The 20,077-nt window shown below is 47.3% G+C and overlaps 1 long non-coding RNA gene across 1 annotated transcript in view; it reads left to right on the forward strand.

Moving 5' to 3' along the window:
- Positions 1 to 3,532: 3,532 nt before the first annotated feature.
- LOC139227014 (uncharacterized) overlaps positions 3,533 to 20,077 on the forward strand; it is a 77,563-nt gene continuing 61,018 nt past the window's right edge. The window contains exons 1-2 of the long non-coding RNA XR_011587353.1: positions 3,533 to 3,635; positions 12,153 to 12,270. This is a non-coding gene — a long non-coding RNA (uncharacterized lncRNA). The remainder of the gene's footprint in view (positions 3,636 to 12,152; positions 12,271 to 20,077) is intronic.

The raw sequence follows: 20,077 nt of genomic DNA on the forward strand, positions 1-20,077 counted from the left end.
ACTGTTAAATCTTTGCTCATAAACCAATTAATTCTTAGTAGCAAAGTGTTGCTATGAATTCTTAAGCAAAGAACCCATGAAGCAAATACATTACGGATACCATCTTTTTATTATGGGATTTAAAAAAAACTGCATTGAAATTGCCATGTTCGGATTTGAACTCGTGTTTTCTAGATTACTAGTCTGGTTACATAAACACCACATTACCGAACCCCTGCATAACAATAGCAAAATCAGTGAATATTGAGTAACTGCATTTTGCACACCTGAGTGCATGCACTGATTGTTATATCTTCATTAATACAATGCATGTTATTTGAAAGCCTTTGGTTGCTTTTGATAAGGTTCCGAATGAAAGAAATGAAGACATTGCTGATTTATCAAAGCTTTGTTATTTGACACGGAATGCTTTTCTCAGTAAAAATAAATAAAAGTAGAGCTGGAATTCCACAAAGCAGGATTGAGAAAGTTTGGGATTAAACTATCACGCCAGTTACTAGGGTGATTAGGATCAACCGCTCATCTCACATTGGTGGACCGTTTTTAATATATACAGGAACAATATTGATTTACATGCAGGATTAAGAAAGTTTGGGATTAAACTATCACTCAGTGAGCAGTCCTGGCCTGCAAGACTATCAGCAGGCCGGGGCCATTGGAGGGAGCAGCGTGCGACGGCCCAGCTGGGAAATCGGCGTGGTCCCGGCCTGCAAGACCATCAGCAGGCGGGGGCCATTGGAGGGAGCAGTGTGCGGTGGCATACCACTGCAGGGAGCAGCCCGTGCTGCTGCAGGAGGGCGATGGCTACGAAGCCAGGTCGCTGATTGCAGTGCGGGCAGTCACAGCAGGAGGGGCGAAGGAGCGGCAAGAGTCCATAGAGGGAAGTGACCGGGGCCCAGGAGAAGCGTGAATCTGGGGCCCAGAAGAGGTGAGGGCCCAGGGGCAGCACAGACCAGCCCACACTGCGATATGTGCGCGTGCTCGGTCTGTGCAGCAGAGCTGGTCTCCAGTTAGTCTTGGGTAATCCTTGCCAGTGGACCAAGACCTAACTCTGTCAGGCCTGTGTGGTGGCTGGTGTGCAACGGCTAACACACGTTAAAAAAATCCACGCACTGGTATCGTCCACTCTTCACGATGTAGTTCTGGATCTGGAATATTAGGTCCTTCATTGAAACACCTGTGAACTCATCCCTTTTTGGCGTGGAAGCAAGTCATCCTCACTTCGATGGTGATGCTGTGATGCTATTTACATAAATTGTACCAAGCTAGTTCTGTGGGAGGGGGAATGGAGAAAGTAGGAGGAAAACATTAGGGAGATAACAAAGACATAGCTAAATGGGTAAGTTTCAAGAACACTTTCAGTGATGGGGAGAGCTTTAAAAAGAGAAATGGATTGAGGAGTATAAAAGGGGTAGGGTTGTAATGCTCATACGCAAATGTGCAAAGAATTAGAAATAAAGTTGAGAAACTAGAGACATTCATTACAATGGATGAAACCTGATTACAGCTGGGGCAAGACTGGGCCCCCATTCTAACCTAACCTGCCCACCGGGAGTGGGGCAGTTTCGGTGCCTCCCCTCCCCTCCCTCCCTTCTCACCCCCCCTCCCTTCTCACCCCCCCTCCCCTCACTCCCTTCTCACCTCCCTCGTCACCCCCCTCCCCCCAACCCCTCTTCCCCCCACTCCCTCTTTCCCCCACTACACCCCCTCTCCCCAACTCCACCACTCCTCCACCCCCTCCCCTCCACCCCTCCCCCCCCATCCTCCCCCTCCCCTCCACCCCTCGCTGTCAGAAACACAGACACTGACAGACAGAGAATGAGAGAGACACACACAGACAGACAGAGAGATAGAGACACTAACAGAGACACACAGGGGGTGGGGGGCCGTCCCAGCACGCTGTTGGAGGACTCCCGGTGCTGCAGTCAGTAAGTAGAAAATGTTTTATTTATTGATTTTTTTAAAAATTTAGTTTTTATTAATTTTTTTTGATTGATTTATTGGTTGATTTATTGATGTATTCATCATTTATTATTGATGATGACTCTTTTTGTAACATTGAAGTGGGGCAGTTTCGGGTTGGACACCCGTTTTACTCTGTTCTGACACCCATTTTATCCCATTCAATTTTACACTCCATTGCCGTCAATGGAGAGTTAAATCAGATGGGATATAAAACAAGCATCTGATCCAGATCCTCCCACCATTCTCGACAGGTGGGTTATGTTACAATCAGAGCTTATATATAAAATGTATAAAGTTTCCAGGTGAGGTAGAGAAGGAAAGGGGAAGGACGATAGCCTTATTGGTGAAGAACACAATTACAGCCATAGAAAGGAAAGGTCTTATTGATGGTGACCCTCAGACAGCATGTGCTGAGTTAAGAAATAATCTGAGATCATAGAATCATTGGGCCCAAGTTTCGGCCTCAGTTGCTCCTGATTTTTTGGAGCAACTGGTGTAGAACAGAGTATCTTAGAAATTCAAATTCTCGGCATTTAGTTTGCTCCAGTTCTAGTCAGTTAGAACAGTTGCACTTTGGAACAGAATTTTTTTTTCAAAAGGGGGCGTGTCCGGCCACTTACGCCTGTTTTCAAAGTTTCGGCAGTGAAAACTTAGTCCAAACTAACTTAGAATGGAGTAAGTGAAGATTTTTGTACGCTCAAAAAAACCTTCTCTACACTTTAGAAAATCAGGCGTAGGTTACAAATCAGGTGTAGGGAATGGGTGGAGGGAGGGGGGGTTTAAAGGGAAGTTTACAAACATTAAACACTTCAATGTTACAAAAAGAGTCATCATCAATAATAAATGATGAATACATCAATAAATCAACCAATAAATCAATCAAAAAAAATTAATAAAAACTAAATTTTTTAAAAAAATCAATAAATAAAACATTTTCTACTTACTGACTGCAGCACCGGGAGTCCTCCAACAGCGTGCTGGGACGGCCCTCCCCCCCCCCCCATGTGTCTCTGTTAGTGTCTCTATCTCTCTGTCTGTCTGTGTGTGTGTCTCTCACTCTCTGTCTGTCAGTGTCTGTGTTTCTGACAGCAAGGGGTGGAGGGGAGGGGGAGGATGGGGTGGAGGGGAGGGGGTGGAGGGGTGATGGAGTTGGGGAGAGGGGGTGTAGTGGGGGAAAGAGGGGTTAGGGGGAAGAGGGGGTGGGGGAGGGGGGTGAGAAGGGAGGGAAGGGAGGGGGGTGAGAAGGGAGGGGGGGTGAGAAGGGAGGGAGGGGAGGGGGGGTGAGAAAGGAGGGAGGGGTGGGGGGGAGGAGAGGTAGGACGAGGGAGGGGAGGGGGAGAGAAGGGAGGGTGGGGAAGGGAGGGGGGAAGAGAAGGGAGGGAGGGGGAAGAGAAGGGAGGGAGGGGGGAGAGAAGGGAGGGGGGGGAGAGAAGGGAGGGAGGAGGGGGGTGAGAGAAGGGAAGGAGGGGAGGGGGGTGAGAGAAGGGAGGGAGGGAGGGGAGGGGGGAGGAGAAGGGAGGGAGGGGAAGGGGGGAGAAAAGGAGGGAAGAGAGAGAGAGAGAGAGAAGGGAGAGAGAGAGAGAGAGAGAGAGAAAGAAAGGAGAGGGAGGCTGAACGGGCCGGGCCTGGCCGGGCCCAAGACATCGAGCTTAGACTTACTGGATTGACAGGTAGGTAGCGTCGGGTCCGGGGTCCGGGGGGGTCGGGAGCGCGGATCGGGGGGAGCGCGGGTCGGGGCGGAGGGGAGGGGGGGTCGGGAGCGCGGATCGGGGGGAGCACGGGACGGGGCGGAGGAGAGGTGGGGTCGGTCGGTCGGGGGGGGCGGAGATCGGTCAGGGGGGGGAGATCGGTCGGGAGCGGAGGTCAGTCGGGGAGGGGGGGGAAGGTCGGGAGCGGGGGAAGCGGAGGTCGGGTCGGGGGGGGGGGTGGTGGCCGTCCGGCGGGGAGGGTTGGGGGTGGGAGCGGGAGTCAAGTCGGGTCGGGTCTGGTCCGGAGGAAGCAGGAGCTGGGCGTGGGAGAAGCCTTATGCACGCAGCCCCAGTGAGGCCATTCGGCCAGGGCTAGGGGCTGCGTGCTTTGGGCCCCTCCCACACAGTTTCGGGCACCTGGAGCTACTGCACTTGCGTGCCCACTGTAGCGCGCATGTGCAGAGGTCCCAGCACTGTTTTCAGCGCAGGGACCTGGCTCCGCCCCCTACAGCTCCTGCTGCGCCGCGCGAGCTGCAAACGACCTGCAGGGAGCCGGAGAATCTGGAAGTTTTTTTTAGGCGCACTTTGTGGCGCGAAGAACGGGCGTCCAGTTCGGGGCTGCGCCTTCCTAGGCGCGGCCCGAAACTTGGGCCCATAGAATGGTTACAGCAGGGAAGAAAGCCATTCGACCCGTTGAGCCCGTGCCGACTCTCCTAGCTAGTCCCACTCCCACGCCCTTTCCCCGTAGTCATGCAAAATTTTTTCTTTTAGATACTTATCCACTTCCCTTTTGAAAGATAAGATTGAGTCTGCCTCCACCACCCTCTCAGGCCGTATATTCCAGATCTTAACCACTCGCTGTGTAAAAAAGTTGTTTCTTACATCGCTTTTAATTGTTTTGCCAATCACCTTAAATCTGTGTCCTCTGGTTCTCGATCCTTCCACCAATGGGAACCGTTTCTCTCTATCTACTTTGTCCAGACCCCTCATGATTTTGAACACCTCAATCAAATCTCCTCTCAATCTTCTCTGCTCCAAGTAGAACAAACCCAGCTTCTCCAGTTTATCAACGTAACTGAAGTCCCTCATTTCTTGAATCATTCTCGTAAATCTTTTCTGCACCCTCTCTAAGGCCTTCACATCCTTCCTAGTGTGGTGCCCAGAATTGGACACAGTACTCCAATTGGGGCCAAACCAGTGTTTTATACAGGTTCATCATAATTTCTACACTTTGTACTCTATACCTCTAATTATGAAGTCCAGGGTCCCGTAAACCTTTTTAACTGCTTTCTCAAGCTGCCCTGCCACCTTCAATGATTTATGCACTCATACCCCCAGGTCGCTATGTTCATGCATCCCCTTTAGGATTGTACCCTTTAGTTTATATTTCCTCTGCTCATTCTACCAAAATGCATCACTTCACACTTTTCTGCGTTAAATTTCATCTGCCACGTGTCCGCCCATTCCACCAGCCTTTCTATGTCCTCTTGAAGTCTGTCACTATCCTCTTCACTGTTCACTATACTTCCAAGTTATATGTCATCTGCAAATTTTGATATTGTTCCCTATTCACCCACTTCCAAGTCATTAATATATATCAAGAAAAGCAGTGGTCCTGGAATCGACCCCTGGAGTCTGCGACTATATTGAAAGTATATCTTATGGGGGCAGCTAACCCACAACTTGCAACAGGCACTGCACCTGCAAATTGAGGTGCCGCTTCCTGGGACATCGTACATAAGTTTGGATTTGCATCAGTGCACTTGCCTGAAGAGCAGCATTACAGAGGCCCTCAACTGTCATGGCACCAGATTCATGGGTGATGGTTTCCAAATTACTCGGGCCACAGAAACATAAGGCAACCAGTCAAAGATGAAAATGAAAAGTGTAAAGTCAGACAGATATTCTGTAGTCTTACACATTTTTGCCTTTTGAAAAGGGAGAGAAAAACCTTGCACACATTTCCTTGGGAGATTAAATTAATTTAGTCAGAGTGGAAGCTAGAAAGGATTACATGAGGTTGATGGCCAAATGGCCCGTTTTCATGGCCATTTTCCGATGTTCTTACAAGTTATCTGTATAGCAGCAATATTAACAGCACTTAACCATCACAATGAATATTGATGTTCAGTTTTTAATTGCCACTTGTAAAATGGACAGATAGCTTCTTCTACATGTTTAAGAGAGGATTTCTAATATATATGGGATTCTTCTAAAATCCCTTCAATGTTGGCTGTAAAAACGATGGTCCATTTACACAGGTTTTTCTCACTGGAGGAGGATTTCCTGCAGTGTATTAGGGATGGATTTCTAGACCAATATGTCAAGGAACCAACTAGAGGGTTGGCCATCCTCGACTGGGTAATATGTAATGAGAAAGGACGAATTAGCAATCTTGTACATCCCTGTCTGGAGTAAAAATAAAACGGGGAAGGTGGCTCAACCGTGGCTAACAAGGGAAATTAAGGATAGTGTTAAAACCAAGGAAGAGGCATATAAATTGGCTAGAAAAAGGAACAAACCTGAGGACTTGGGAGAAATTTAGAATTCAACAAAGGAGGACTAAGGGTTTAATTAAGAGGGGCAAAATAGAGTACGAGAAGAAGCTTGCAGGGAACATAAAAACTGACTGCAAAAGCTTCCATAAATATGTGAAGAGAAAAAGATGACTGAAGACAAACATAGGTCCCTTGCAGTCGGATTCAGGTGAATTTATAATGGGGAACAAAGAAATGGCAGACCAATTGAACAAATACTTCGGTTCTGTCTTCACGAAGGAAGACACAAATAATCTTCCAAATGTACCAGGGGACAGTGAGTCTAGTTAGAAGGAGGAACTGAAGGATATCCTTATTAGGCGGGAAATTGTGTTAGGGAAATTGATGGGATTGAAGGCCGATAAATCCCCGGGGCCTGATAGTCTGCATCCCAGAGTACTTAAGGAAGTGGCCCTAGAAATAGTGGATGCATTGGTGATCATTTTCCAACAGCCTATTGACTGGATCAGTGCCTATGGACTGGAGGGTAGCTAATGTAACACCACTTTTTAAAAAAGGAGGGAGAGAGAAAACGGGTAATATTGACCGGTTAGCCTGACATCAGTAGTGGGGAAAATGTTGGAATCAATCATTAAGGATGAAATCGCAGCACATTTGGAAAGCAGTAACAGGATTGGTCCAAGTCAGCATGGATTTATGAAAGGGAAATCATGCTTGACGAATCTTCTGGAATTTTTTGAGAATGTAATGAGCAGAGTGGACAAGGGAGAACCAGTGGACTTTCAAAAGGCTTTTGACAAGGTCCCACACAAGAGATTGGTGTGCAAAATCAAAGCGCATGGTATTGGGGGAAATGTACTGACGTGGATAGAGAACTGGTTGGCTGACAGGAAGCAGAGAGTCGGGATAAACAGGTCCTTTTCAGAATGGCAGGCAGTGACTAGTGGAGTGCCGCAGGGCTCAGTGCTGGAACCCCAGCTCTTTACAATATACATTAACGATTTAGATGAAGGAATTGAGTGTAATATCTCCAAGTTTGCAAATGACACTAAACTGGGTGGCGGTGTGAGCTGTGAGGAGGACGCTAAGAGGCTGCAGGGTGACTTGGACAGGTTAGATAAGTGGGCAAGTGCATGGCAGATGCAGTATAATGTGGATAAATGTGAGATTATCCATATTGGGGGCAAAAACAGGAAGGCAGAATATTATCTGAATGGTGGCAGATTAGGAAAAGGAAAGGTGCAATGAGACCTGGGTGTCATGGTTCATCAGTCATTGAAAGTTGGCATGCAGGTACAGCAGGCGGTGAAGAAGGCAAATAGTATGTTGGCCTTCATAGCTAGAGGATTTGAGTATAGGAGCAGGGAGGTCTTACTGCAGTTGTAGAGGGCCTTAGTGAGGCCTCACCTGGAATATTGTGTTCAGTTTTGGTCTTCCAACCTGAGGAAGGACGTTCTTGCTATTGAACGAGTGCAGCGAAGGTTCACCAGACTGATTCCAGGGATGGCGGGACTGTCATATGAGGAGAGTCTGGATCAACTAGGCCTTTATTCACTGGAGTTTAGAAGGATGAGAGGGCCCCTCATAGAAACATATTAGATTCTGACTGGACTGGGCAGGTTAGATGTGGGAAGAATGTTCCCGATGTTGGGGAAGTCGAGAACCAAGGGACATAGTCTTAGGATAAGAGGTAGGCCATTTAGGACTGAGATGAGGAGAAACGCATTCACTCAGGGAGTTGTTAACCTGTGGAATTCCCTGCCGCAGAGAGTTGTTGATGCCAGTTCATTGGATATATTCAAGAGGGAGTTAGATATGGCCCTTACGGCTAAAGGGATCAAGGGGTATGGAGAGAAAGCAGGAAAGGGGTACTGAGGGAATGATCAGCCATGATCTTATTGAATGGTGGTGCAGGCTCAAAGGGCCAAATGGCCTACTCCTGCACCTATTTTCTATGTTTCTATGTTTCTATGTTTGTTGTGCGCGGCTCCTTGGCGAAGAGTGACCATAATATAGTAGAATTCTTTATTAAGATGGAGAGTGACACAGTTAATTCAGAGACTCGGATCCTGAACTTAAGGAAAGGTAACTTCGATGGTTTGAGGCGTGAATTGGCTAGAATAGACTGGCAAATGATACTTAAAGGGTTGACGGTGGATAGGCAATGGCAAACATTTAAAGATCACATGGATGAACTTCAACAATTGTACATCCCTGTCTGGAGTAAAAATAAAACGGGGAAGGTGGCTCAACCGTGGCTAACAAGGGAAATTAAGGATAGTGTTAAATCCAAGGAAGAGGCATATAAATTGGCCAGAAAAAGCAGAAAACCTGAGGACTGGGAGAAATTTAGAATTCAGTAGAGGAGGACAAAGGGTTTAATTAGAAGGGAGAAAATAGAGTATGAGAGGAAGCTTGCCGGGAACATAAAAACTGACTGCAAAAGCTTCTATAGATATGTGAAGAGAAAAAGATTTGTGAAGACAAATGTAGGTCCCTTTCAATCAGATTCAGGTGAATTTGTAATGGGGAACAAAGAAATGTCAGACCAGTTGAACAAATACTTTGGTTCTGTCTTCACGAAGGAAGACACAAATAACCTTCTGGAAATACTAGGGGACTGAGGGTCTAGTGAGAAGGAGGAACTGAAGGAAATTCTTATTAGGCGGGAAATTATGTTAGGGAAATTGATGGGATTGAAGGTCGCTAAATCCCCGAGGCCTGATAGTCTGCATCCCGGTGTACTTAAGGAAGTGGCCCTAGAAATAGTGGATGCATTGGTGATCATTTTCCAACAGTCTATCGACCCTGGATCAGTTCCTATGGACTGGAGGGTAGCTAATGTAACACCACTTTTTTAAAAAGGAGGGAGAGAGAAAATGGGTAATTATAGACCGGTTAGCCTGACATCAGTAGTGGGGAAAATGTTGGAATTAATTATTAAAGATAAAATAACAGCGCATTTGGAAAGCAGTGCTAGGATCAGCCCAAGTCAGCATGGATTTATGAAAGGGAAATCATGCTTGACAAATCTTCTGGAATTTTCTGAGGATGTAACTAGTAGAGTGGACAAGGGAGAACCAGTGGATGTGGTATATTTGGACTTTCAAAAGGCTTTTGACAAGGTCCCGCACAAGAGATTGATGTGCAAAATTAAAGCACATGGTATTGGGGGTAATGTACTGACGTGGATAGAGAACTCGTTGGCAGACAGGAAGCAGAGAGTGGGGATAAATGTGTCCTTTTCAGAATGGCAGGCAGTGACTAGTGGGGTGCCGCAGGGCTCAGTGCTGGGTCCCTAGCTCTTTACAATATACATTAACGATTTAGATGAAGGAATTGAGTGTAATAGCTCCAAGTTTTCAGATGACACTAAGCTGGGTGGCGGTGTGAGCTGTGAGGAGGATGCTAAGAGGCTGCAGGGTGACTTGGACAGGTTAGGTGAGTGGGCAAATGCATGGCAGATGCAGTATAATGTGGATAAATGTGAGGTTATCCACTTTGGGGGCAAAAACATGAAGGCATAATATTATCTGAATGGCAGCAGATTAGGAAAAGGGGAGGTGCAACGAGATCTGGGTGCCATGTTACATCAGTCATTGAAAGTTGGCATGCAGGTACAGCAGGCAGTGAAGAAGGCAAATGGTATGTTGGCCTTCATAGCTAGGGGATTTGAGTATAGGAACAGGGAGGTCTTACTGCAGTTGTATAGGGCCTTGGTGAGGCCTCACCTGGAATATTGTGTTCAGTTTTGGTCTTCTAATCTGAGGAAGGACGTTCTTGCTATTGAGGGAGTGCAGCGAAGGTTCACCAGACTGATTCCCGGGATGGCAAGACTGACATATGAGGCGAGACTGGATCAACTGGGCCTGTATTCACTGGAGTTTAGAAGGGTGAGAGGGGATTTCATAGAAACATATAAAATTCTGACGGGACTGGGCAGGTTAGATGCAGGAAGAATGTTCCCGATGTTGGGGAAGTCCAAAACCAGAGGACACAGTCTAAGGATAAGGGGTAAGCCATTTAGGACTGAGATGAGGAGAAATTCTTCACTCAGAGAGTTGCTAACCTGTGGAATTCCCTACCGCAGAGAGTTGTTGATGCCAATTAATTGGATATATTCAAGAGGGAGTTAGATATGGCCCTTACGGCTAAAAGGATCAAGGGGTGTGGAGAGAAAGCAGGAAAGGGGTACTGAAGTGAATGATCAGCCATGATCTTATTGAACGGTGATGCAGGTTCGAAGGGCCAAATGGCCTGTTCCTGCACCTATTTTCTATGTTTCTATGTTTCTATGTCTCTAAAAGGGTATGAGTGGCCTGTTGGGGTTATGTTAAAACTTCATTGGCTGTAAAGCATTTGGGACGTCCTGAGATCGTGAATGGCACTATATAAATGTAGATTCTTTCTTTTATGTGTTGGTAACTTTTTTGCAGCATTGTGTCTTTGTTTACCTTCAATCCAAAATCCTCAGGCTCAGCAAGGCTGCCAGCTGGGAGCAACAACTGGAGCATGACAAAGATGAGGCATTTTTGTTCCATTTGGTTCAGTACTATCCCTTTCAATCCAGTCCTATGCAGTTTAAAGAAAGAAAGATTTGCATTTATATGGCACCTTTCACAACCACCATACGTTGCAAAGCATTTTACAGCCAATGAAGTACTTTTTGAAGTGTAGTCACTGTTGTGATGTAGGAAATGCAGCAGCTAATTTGCGCACAGCAAACTCCCACAAATCGTGAATGTGATGATGACCAGATAATCTGTTTTTGTTATGTTGATTGAGAGATAAATATTGGCCAGAGCACCAGGGATAACTCCCCTGCTCTTCTTCGAAACAGTGTCATGGAACCTTTTACGTCCACCTGAAAGAGCAGACAGGTGCCTCGGTTTAACAACTCGTGTGAAAGACAGCACCATTCGACCGCGCAGCACTCCCTCAGCACTGCACTGGAGTGTCAGCAGAGATTTTTGTGCTCCAGTCTCTGAGGCAAGGGTGCTACCCACTGTGCCATTGGCTGACACACAAAGTGCAAACAACTGCCTTCAGATTCCTGTACTAACTCCACCTCAATACGATGTTGCAAGTATTGTTAGTTATAAACTGCAAAAAGAAGTAATTCAAATGTAAACATGATCGTGTTATTGGTTCAGGGTGCATGTGATTGAACATACATAAGAACATAAGAACATAAGAATTAGGAACAGGAGTAGGCCATTTAGCCCCTCGAGCCTGCTCCGCCACTCAACAAGATCTTGGCTGATCTGGCCGTGGACTCAGCTCCACTTACCCGCCCTCTCCCCATAACCCTTAATTCCCTTATTGGTTAAAAATCCATCTATCTGTGATTTGAATACATTCAATGAGCTAGCCTCAACTGCTTCCTTGGGCAGAGAATTCCACAGATTCACAACCCTCTGGGAGAAGAAATTCCTTCTCAACTCGGTTTTAAATTGGCTCCCCCGTGTTTTGAGGCTGTGCCCCCTAGTTCTAGTCTCCCCGACCAGTGGAAACAACCTCTCTGCCTCTATCTTGTCTATCCCTTTCATTATTTTAAATGTTTCTATAAGATCACCCCTCATCCTTCTGAACTCCACCGAGTAAAGACCCAGTCTACTCAATCTATCATCATAAGGTAACCCCCTCATCTCCGGAATCAGCCCAGTAAATCGTCTCTGTACCCCCTCCAAAGCTAGTATATCCTTTCTTAAGTAAGGTGACTAAAACTGCACGCAGTACCCCAGGTGCGGCCTCACCAATACCCTGTACAGTTGCAGCAGGACCTCCCTGCTTTTGTACTCCAACCCTCTCGCAATGAAGGCCAACATTCCATTCACCTTCCTGATTACCTGCTGCACCTGCAAACAAACTTTTTGGGATTCATGCACAAGGACCCCCAGGTCCCTCTGCACCGCAGCATGTTGTAATTTCTCCCCATTCAAATAATATTCCCTTTTACTGTTGATTTCTAATTTTTAATAGTCACATATTCAAAATCCAGGAAATTCCAGTCAAGTTTTCCGAGGATAGAAACAATACTGTTGGAATTGAAGCAGCAACTTGAGAATATCTAAGAGGAGGAAGAGATCCACTTGGAGATTCTTTGAAAGAAGGAACTGGTGAGTTTGAAACTCTTGAAAGAAAAAAAATCAATTTGAAGTTTCCAAGGAGCAGCTTAAATTACTAGAGGCTCCCACAGTGATAAGAAATTAAAAACAAATCGCTGCGTGTACTTGAAAGTTATTTGCAAAAGATTAGCTTCGTTCCTAGACTTGCAATCGTTATAATGAGTTAGATAATAGACTTTCTACTGCAAATAGCTGTACTAACTATTACTGGTTTGCTTGTTCGCCTTTTATTAATGCACTTGCTTAATGGATTGAAACTTAAAATGTGGCCAGAAGATGTTGGCTGGATTTTTGGGTCTTCTCCACTCTGTTTTTCGCCCTGGAGCGACGGCAATGGCGGCGGTGAGGTGTTTTGGCCGGGTAGTCAGCCTCCAGCGCCCCGCAGCGAACCTCGGGTCCGGTTTTGCGGCAGCGCGGAGCACCACCGCCTGGAAGAGCTGCGTGGTGTGCAATGCCCTTGGTTATGACACTGGCGCGAGTTTGAACTCCTGCCCAACCCGTCCGCCTGGTAAATCAGTGTAATCCAACCATCCCGTCAGCGAAGAGGTGAGTCATGCAGACCTAAGGTCAGTGTGATTGTTTTCTCTTTTAATTTTTTTCTGTGATTTGTGTTGTGGTGGCGTGGGCAATATTTTGGGAATGTTTCTGTGTGTTTTTTTTAGGTTCCCCCCTCCCTCCCCCGCCCCCCAACCAGGCATCTCTCGGAGCGCTCCCAGCCCAGCTCTTTAGCTCGGGAGTTTCCCATGCTAGCGCCCAAGAGAGGTGTACAACGCCTCCCTTAGTGCAGCGCCCCCTGACACTCAGGGCCCAGCTGTCCAAACTTACCTACTGAGGCACAAATTATTCCAGGGTGCTAACTTTCCCTCCCCACCATCATTATCGCCCCAAAAAGATCAAAACCAAAAATCCAACCCGTTATGTTCCATTTGCTTATTGTAGTTGAGAGAAATCCTATGAAAAGCATAGGACAAGTTCAGTAATTAATCGATAGGATTTGCTGTTTCATTTCCCGGGTGTGTTTGCCAAGATCCCGAGACTAAGATAAACACTCTCAAAGGTATGGGGTGTTGGGACTCGCCCATGCAAGAGATCTAAGCATCAAGAGTCAAAATAATCTAGAGAATGAAGGGCAGAGAAGACTCAAAAACATAACATGGAAGCCAACACTTATTCAGTCGGCAAGTCAAGCATTTGATTTCATGCACGTCCTGGCATCTGGTTACAAAGCAACATTTCTCACACAGAGAACCATAGACCATAGGGCGGCAGAGGGAGGGGCAGAGAGGGAGGACAGATGGAAATTATTTTTCAAACTAATATATGCCAATACATGCTATGATCAATTTTGCACAAGATTTCTTAAAAGCATGAAAAATTGTTCAACCAATAAGATGTATCAGTGTGCAAAATAATACATTTAGGCTGAGAAATTGGATCTGCTTGCATCGGCTGTTAAGGTATGGAATAGAAAATGGCGGCTGCCTCGCTTCCGCCCACTTCCGGCGCAGATCGCAGCAGCCACCATTTTGGGAAAGTCGGCAGTGCTGCCATTGCCGACCTTCCCAAATCGTAGATGAGCCAAATCGTGATGTCAATCGGCGTGCAACTCTGATTTGACAGAAGACCTGTCATTTTGGATGCTGTACCTTTTAACGCTCTCTCTAAATCACGACCAGCAGTAGGAAGAATTTCCCCATCAGTACTATTTAAGGGGATTAGTAACAACTTGCAGCTGACTTGTTTTTTTCATTTCGACTGGCTCTGTGTAAGTTTGTACAACTGCTAGAGCTTTCTACAATTATTTAAAGTTGGTGAGGTGACAGGGAGTGTTGGTGCAACTGGAGAATGCCTTACTTCTCATTTAAAGGGTTCTGCTCACATTACTTGCTCCCAGTCATTGGGACTCTACTTGCAGTTCCTCTCGCACTCGAGTATGACAGGGAGATGGAGCAGAGGCAGCAAAGAAGAGGGCAAGCTGCTCGCAGAGGGAGGAGGAGCAGAAGGGCTCTCAGCAGGAGGCCTTACCCACCTAGGGTCTTCTGAAAGCACTTCTACCTGCGCTTAAGCCAGGAGCAGAGTATTAGGAAGCTCTGCTTCACCAAGAGGATGATCACAGAACTCTGCCACCACCTGCAACCAGACCTGCCGCCTCAGTGCAAAGCAACGGGTGCTACCAGCAATGTTCACCGTGCAATGTTCCCCCTAATGTTTTTCCGGGTGGGTGGCCCCTCTAGGGATCTGCGTGGCCCAGTCACAGCATGTGCAAAATTTAACATTCAAAAAACGGTCCCAGGCTGCATGGGACTGGCAGAGAGGTGCGTGGCCATGCAGCTAAGAGGGAGCGTTGTCACCGTGGCCCTCAATTTTCTCGCCACCAATACTTGCAGTCTGGAGCAAGAGACGTAGCTAACATCTCCCAGTTCGCTATCTGACACTGCATCTGGGAGGTCAAAGAGGCTCTGTACTTCAGGAGAAGGGACTTCATTGTCTTCTCTCTGAACACAGGGAAGCAGGAGGAGCCCACATGTGGCTTTGCCAGGATATCGGGCTTGCCTGTGGTGCAGGGCACCATCAACTGCACACAAATGGCTTTGCGGGCGCCGCACATACCAATCCTGAGATGTTCCATAACTGCAAAGGTTACTCTTCACATAGGCCCCAAGTTTCCACATGATTTGCTCCCGATTTTTAGGAGCAACTGGTGTAGAACGGAGTATCTTAGAAATCGGAATTCTCCACATTTAGTTTTCTGCAGTTCTAGTCAGGTAGAACAGTTTCACTTTGGAACTGAATTTTTTTTTCAAAAGGGGGCGTGTCCGGCCACTGACGCCTGATTTGAAAATTTCCACAGTGAAAACGTACTCCAAACTAACTTAGAATGGAGTAAGTGAAGATTTTTGTAGGCTTGAAAAAACCTTGTCTACACATTAAAAAATCAGGCGCAGGTTACAAATTAGGCGTCGGGAAAGAGGGGGGGGGGGAAGGGAAGTCATTAAATTCTACAATAAATCCTTAGTTATACTTACACAAATATTATGCAAATAAATCCAACCTGAATAAAAATTTATAAGCAAAGAAAAGATTAAATAAACCATGTTCCTACCTGTGTGAAAGTGCTTCAGGCAGGCCTTTCAGTCAGCGGTGTGGTGTCGGTCCCGATGACGGGAGGGGCAGGCAGGCAGCCGTTCCTGACGGCAGTGGGGGGGAGGCAGGGAGAAGGCTGCAGGAAGCCTCATTACTTGAGGCAGCCGTTTGCCGTCGGGCCCGACGGACGGCAGGGGGAGAAAGCTGCAAGAAGCCTCAGTGCTGATCATGGAAGGGCAATGTGGTTTTATTAAAAAATGTTAAAAATTGAACAGCTACAAAGAATTTGAATAGTCTCAAACAAGTGCATGTGTTCTGTTTATCACAGTCTATCTTTAATTACAGAATGCACTCCCTCACCCTCACACACAGAAATATCAAGAAAATTAAAATACAAGCCTTTGCAAGGGTTCAATAAACAAATTTTCACTTTTTCTGCAGCACGTTTTAAAATGACCGAGTGCCAATGTTTCCTTCACACTGCGCGTGCGTGAACGCTCCAACGCGCACGCGCAGGGTTGCCGGCATGAAAAAAAATAATTTAAATTGTACCCGCCCCCCTCCTACTTACAAAATTGGCGCGAGTGGTAGGCTCCGCCCCCTGGGCGTCGCGCCAAGCAGACATCGAGCTGCAAAGCGCTCGAGAATAGCGCGGTTTTTTTCAGGCGCCGTTTTCGGTGTGAAAAACGGGCGCCCAGCTCCGAGGGGCGCCCGTTTTGCCGCGTGTGGAAACTTGGAGCCTTAATGTGCAGTTGGTATGCAATCACATCCAGCGCATTGTGATGGTTAGTGCCCGCTATCCTGGCAGCAATCTTCCAGCTCCCACATCAAACCTGAGGGTGGCTGCTTGGAGACAAGAGCTATCCACTCTGCACCTGGCTGATGACTCCCCTCCACAACTTTACCACTCGTGGCCAGAACTCATACAATGAGAGCCATGCTGCAATGAGGATCCTCATGGTGCAGACCATCGAAAGTGCTCAAGCAACGGTTTTGTTGCTTTGACCGCTCGAGTGCTCACCGGAGCAGGTGTCCCATTTGGTGGTGGTCTGCTGCATACTCCACAATTTGGCCATCATGATGGCGCAACCCTTGTCACCACCTCAGGAGGAAGGGGAAGAGGAGCAGGAGGAGGAGAAAGGAAGGAAGGAAGGAGGCAGGCAGTAGATCCCATTCCGGACGGGCAGTCCGTGAGCGCCTCATCAGACTCCGGTTCCAATAAATGAAATGAGAGCCACCACAAAACAAATCGAGAAATTTATCAAATCCAATTCAAAACAACTTCAACTAATCACCCTTGTGCATTTCCTTAGTGTTTGTCTTTTGTGTTCCATTTAATATTCTAGTGCTCCGACGATGTGCTCCCCCAGTGGCAGCAGCATGGCTGGTGGAAGGCTGCAGATGGCCTTGCAGGATAATCTAGAGCAGCTCTGGGCCTAGAAGACCTGGCTGTCGATTGCACCACCTTGGCATGGGCAGCAGTAGTATGGGCTGGCTGGATGACAGGCAACAGCAAGGGCACTGGCAGAGTTGCAGTGGTGGGAGTAGGAATGCTGTCACCTTGAGAGAGGGTAGTAGATTCTTGCTCCATGGAGGCACTTCCACTCCCCAGGGGAGGCACCTCAGTAATCCTAGCCATCTGTTGGAGTACAGATTGCTGGACTGCTGTGACACCCTGCGAGCCCCTTTCCACACTCATAAACCCAACTTCATGGGTAGCAGCCTGAGATTCCACTGCAGACATTGGGTCGCTTCCGCCTGTGCTGCAATGGAAGCTGCGACATCACCCGTCACACCCAGTGTCATGGTTATATCCACAAGGTTTTTCATGGAGTTGCTCATCATTTCCATCCTCGAAATGACAGGCTCCAAGCTCCGTGCAAAGCCCTGTGCAAGGTTGGAGCCAGACTTCTCCTTGTTCCTTGACACTGGCTCTCTGACAGGCTTGCCGTTGTACCAAGCATTTCCATTGGCATGCCCATCACCCTTCTTTTGAAGGCCTCCCCATCGAGGTTATCATCTGAGCCCTGTGCAGCAGAACTTGCACGTGAACCCGCCCTCTGGGGAGCTGGCCCCCGAGGTACCCTTGCCCCCTGACCCGCCTGCAGCCCACTCATCCCCAATTAATCACCATGTACAGATCCTGCCTCTATGTTGCACTCGAAAGTCCACGCAGTGCCTATATCAGAACTGGTGTCGGCGAGTGTCAGATCGAGTGATGGTGCCTCTCCTTCTCCTTCACTCTCCTCCTCCATGACTTTGGGGACTGTCTGTGCTGGTGGGACTTCATGGGTATCTGAAAGGAGAAAGGCACAAGGGTCGGCTTATGGCGAGGGGTTTGGCGGGAGGGGCGCGGTGGGAAGCAAGATATCCATGCATACACCATACGCAGCTTGTAAGTGAGAAGACATTGTGGGATGAGGGGGCAGTGGGATGTGAGAAGAAGGATTAGGTTTGAGCATACTGTCATCATCAGCAATCCTTTCAATGTCCCAGCTCGCCAGTGACTCACTGATGGCCTCACCAATGATCTCCAGCACTGCTTCCTCCAGCTCTGTGAGGCTCTGCATTCGGGCTTCCCCTCCACTTGTCTGCTGCTCCGCCGGTTGTGTCAGTGAGAGTGGTGCAATGTGTTTGGGTGATGTCCCTGCCTTGGTTGAATAGCTGGCAGTGTGTGCAAGGTGTGAGGTGTGGGTGTGAGTCTTGCAGCAGCGGTAAGTGTGTGAGGGTGAGGTCAAGCTATGATTCTGAGGTATGAGTTGTGATTGCTAGAGATTGTTGGTAAGTGAGTGATGGGGGGTGTGGTGCAGTGATCACTGTGTGAGGCTAGTGGTGCAGATGGTGGAATATGGTATTTGAAGATTCATTCACTCACCTTGACCACTCGTGTGAGATAATTAAACTTCTGGCAGCACTGAATCCAGGTCCTGGGGATAATAGTCATCACACTTACAGCTTCAGCTATCTCCTGCCACAGCCTTCTGGCATTCTGTCTTGAAGGCCTCCTGCCCCGCTGCGCGTAGAATCCCCAGGACCAAGGCCTCCAGTGCCACATCGGAAAATCTCCTCACCCTCTCCCGTAGCAGTTGGGCTGTGACTTTCTCCACACTTAAAGGGGAGGTGCTTCTGCAACAAAGCACCTCCCCTTTAAGTAGTGCAGAGAGCCTAGCCAAACTTTATTGGCCAGGCTTGCACCCGATATTGACCTCCCTGTTGAGTGCTAAGCCAACCAGTAGCATGTTTTACTCTGAGATCAGCGCTCCAAACTTTATAATGAGCAGGGAGCACGAATTGTGTGTGCTGCCTGCACCACCTTGAAGGGACACGGGCACATCTTGCTTCACGCTGCACGCACCCATTTTTGGGCCTTATCCAATTTCTAGGCCTTAAACGCTAAACTCACTGTCCTGAAGCTAATGGGAATAGTAGAATTGAAATCCTTAGTAAATGTTACAAATAAAAATAAGTTACAAATACTGGAAATTCACAGCAGGCCCAGCAGCATCTGCAAAGACAAAAAGAGGTCAGCGTTTCGGGTGCAAACCCTTTGTCAGAACACTCTGTGATCTGATGGTAAGCAGTAAAGACGGCTGTAATCCATCATACTCTTCCCCTCCGCTCCATGGAGCTGCTGTCAATCAATACAGATAACAGTGTATTGCTGAACGAGATGTCAGTCAGCCGGGAGTTGTACACAGAGAGAACAGACAGGTGGTGAGGTAGGTGTCAGTCAACAGATGCTATGAGCGTTTGGTGCTAAGGAAGCACTTCAGTAGCTGGCTTTATTTTCTTTAAAAGGTACCAATGGATTATACAAGCAGTTGATAAAGAACTTGGGAGTGCTTCGTGAAATAACTCAAGGCTTTGATTTACTAAATCCAACTTGTCCTGTTTGACTCCATTTTCCATCCCAAGCACCATTTCCCACCTAAAAGGGCATACAGGCAGAATACTAATGAATGGCGGTGTCTTGGAATCTGAGTAAAGTGGCCTGAATATGAATGCGTCTCAGGATCAGTTTCAGAGTGTAGAAGTGTGATCCTGAATTATGTTATTGGATTTTCTCTAGAGAAGGTCTAAACGGTGACCTGATAGACACCTTTAAAATGATGAAAGGGTTTGATAGAGTAGACCTAGAGAAGATGTTTCCACTTGTCAGGGAATCCAAAACTAGGAGCCATAAATATAAGACAGCCATTAATAAATCCACAAAGGAATTTAGGAGAAACTTCTTTGTCCAGCGAGTGGTTAGAATGTGGAACTCGCTACCACATGGAGTCGTTGAGGTGACTAGCATAGATGTGTTTAAGGGGAAGCTAGATAAACACATGGGGGAGAAAGGAATAGAAGGTTATGCTGATAGGGTTAGTAGGATGGGAGGAGGCTCATGTGAAAAGTAAACACCAGCATAGACCAGTTGGGCCGAATGGTCTGTTTCTGTGCTGGAAATTCGATGTAATTCTATGTTGCTATGGGCCACTGACATTTTGAAGGGATTCAGCAATATCGGTCGTTTCAGTGGAATGGTTCACATCATGAGCTCAGTCAGCCCACATGGATCTAATTGCGCCATATGTCAGTGTCAAGGGTCCAATATGCACCAAGCTCAAGAGTAATACTTTTGTTTGAAGTTCCATTCATATAAACAATCATCTTTGTGACTGAACAAGAGCCAGATGTGGATCCTCTGGAGACGAAATCTGCCAACAGCGAC

Source organism: Pristiophorus japonicus, chromosome 16, assembly GCF_044704955.1.
Source record: "Pristiophorus japonicus isolate sPriJap1 chromosome 16, sPriJap1.hap1, whole genome shotgun sequence".
Classification (NCBI taxonomy): Eukaryota; Metazoa; Chordata; class Chondrichthyes; family Pristiophoridae; genus Pristiophorus; species Pristiophorus japonicus.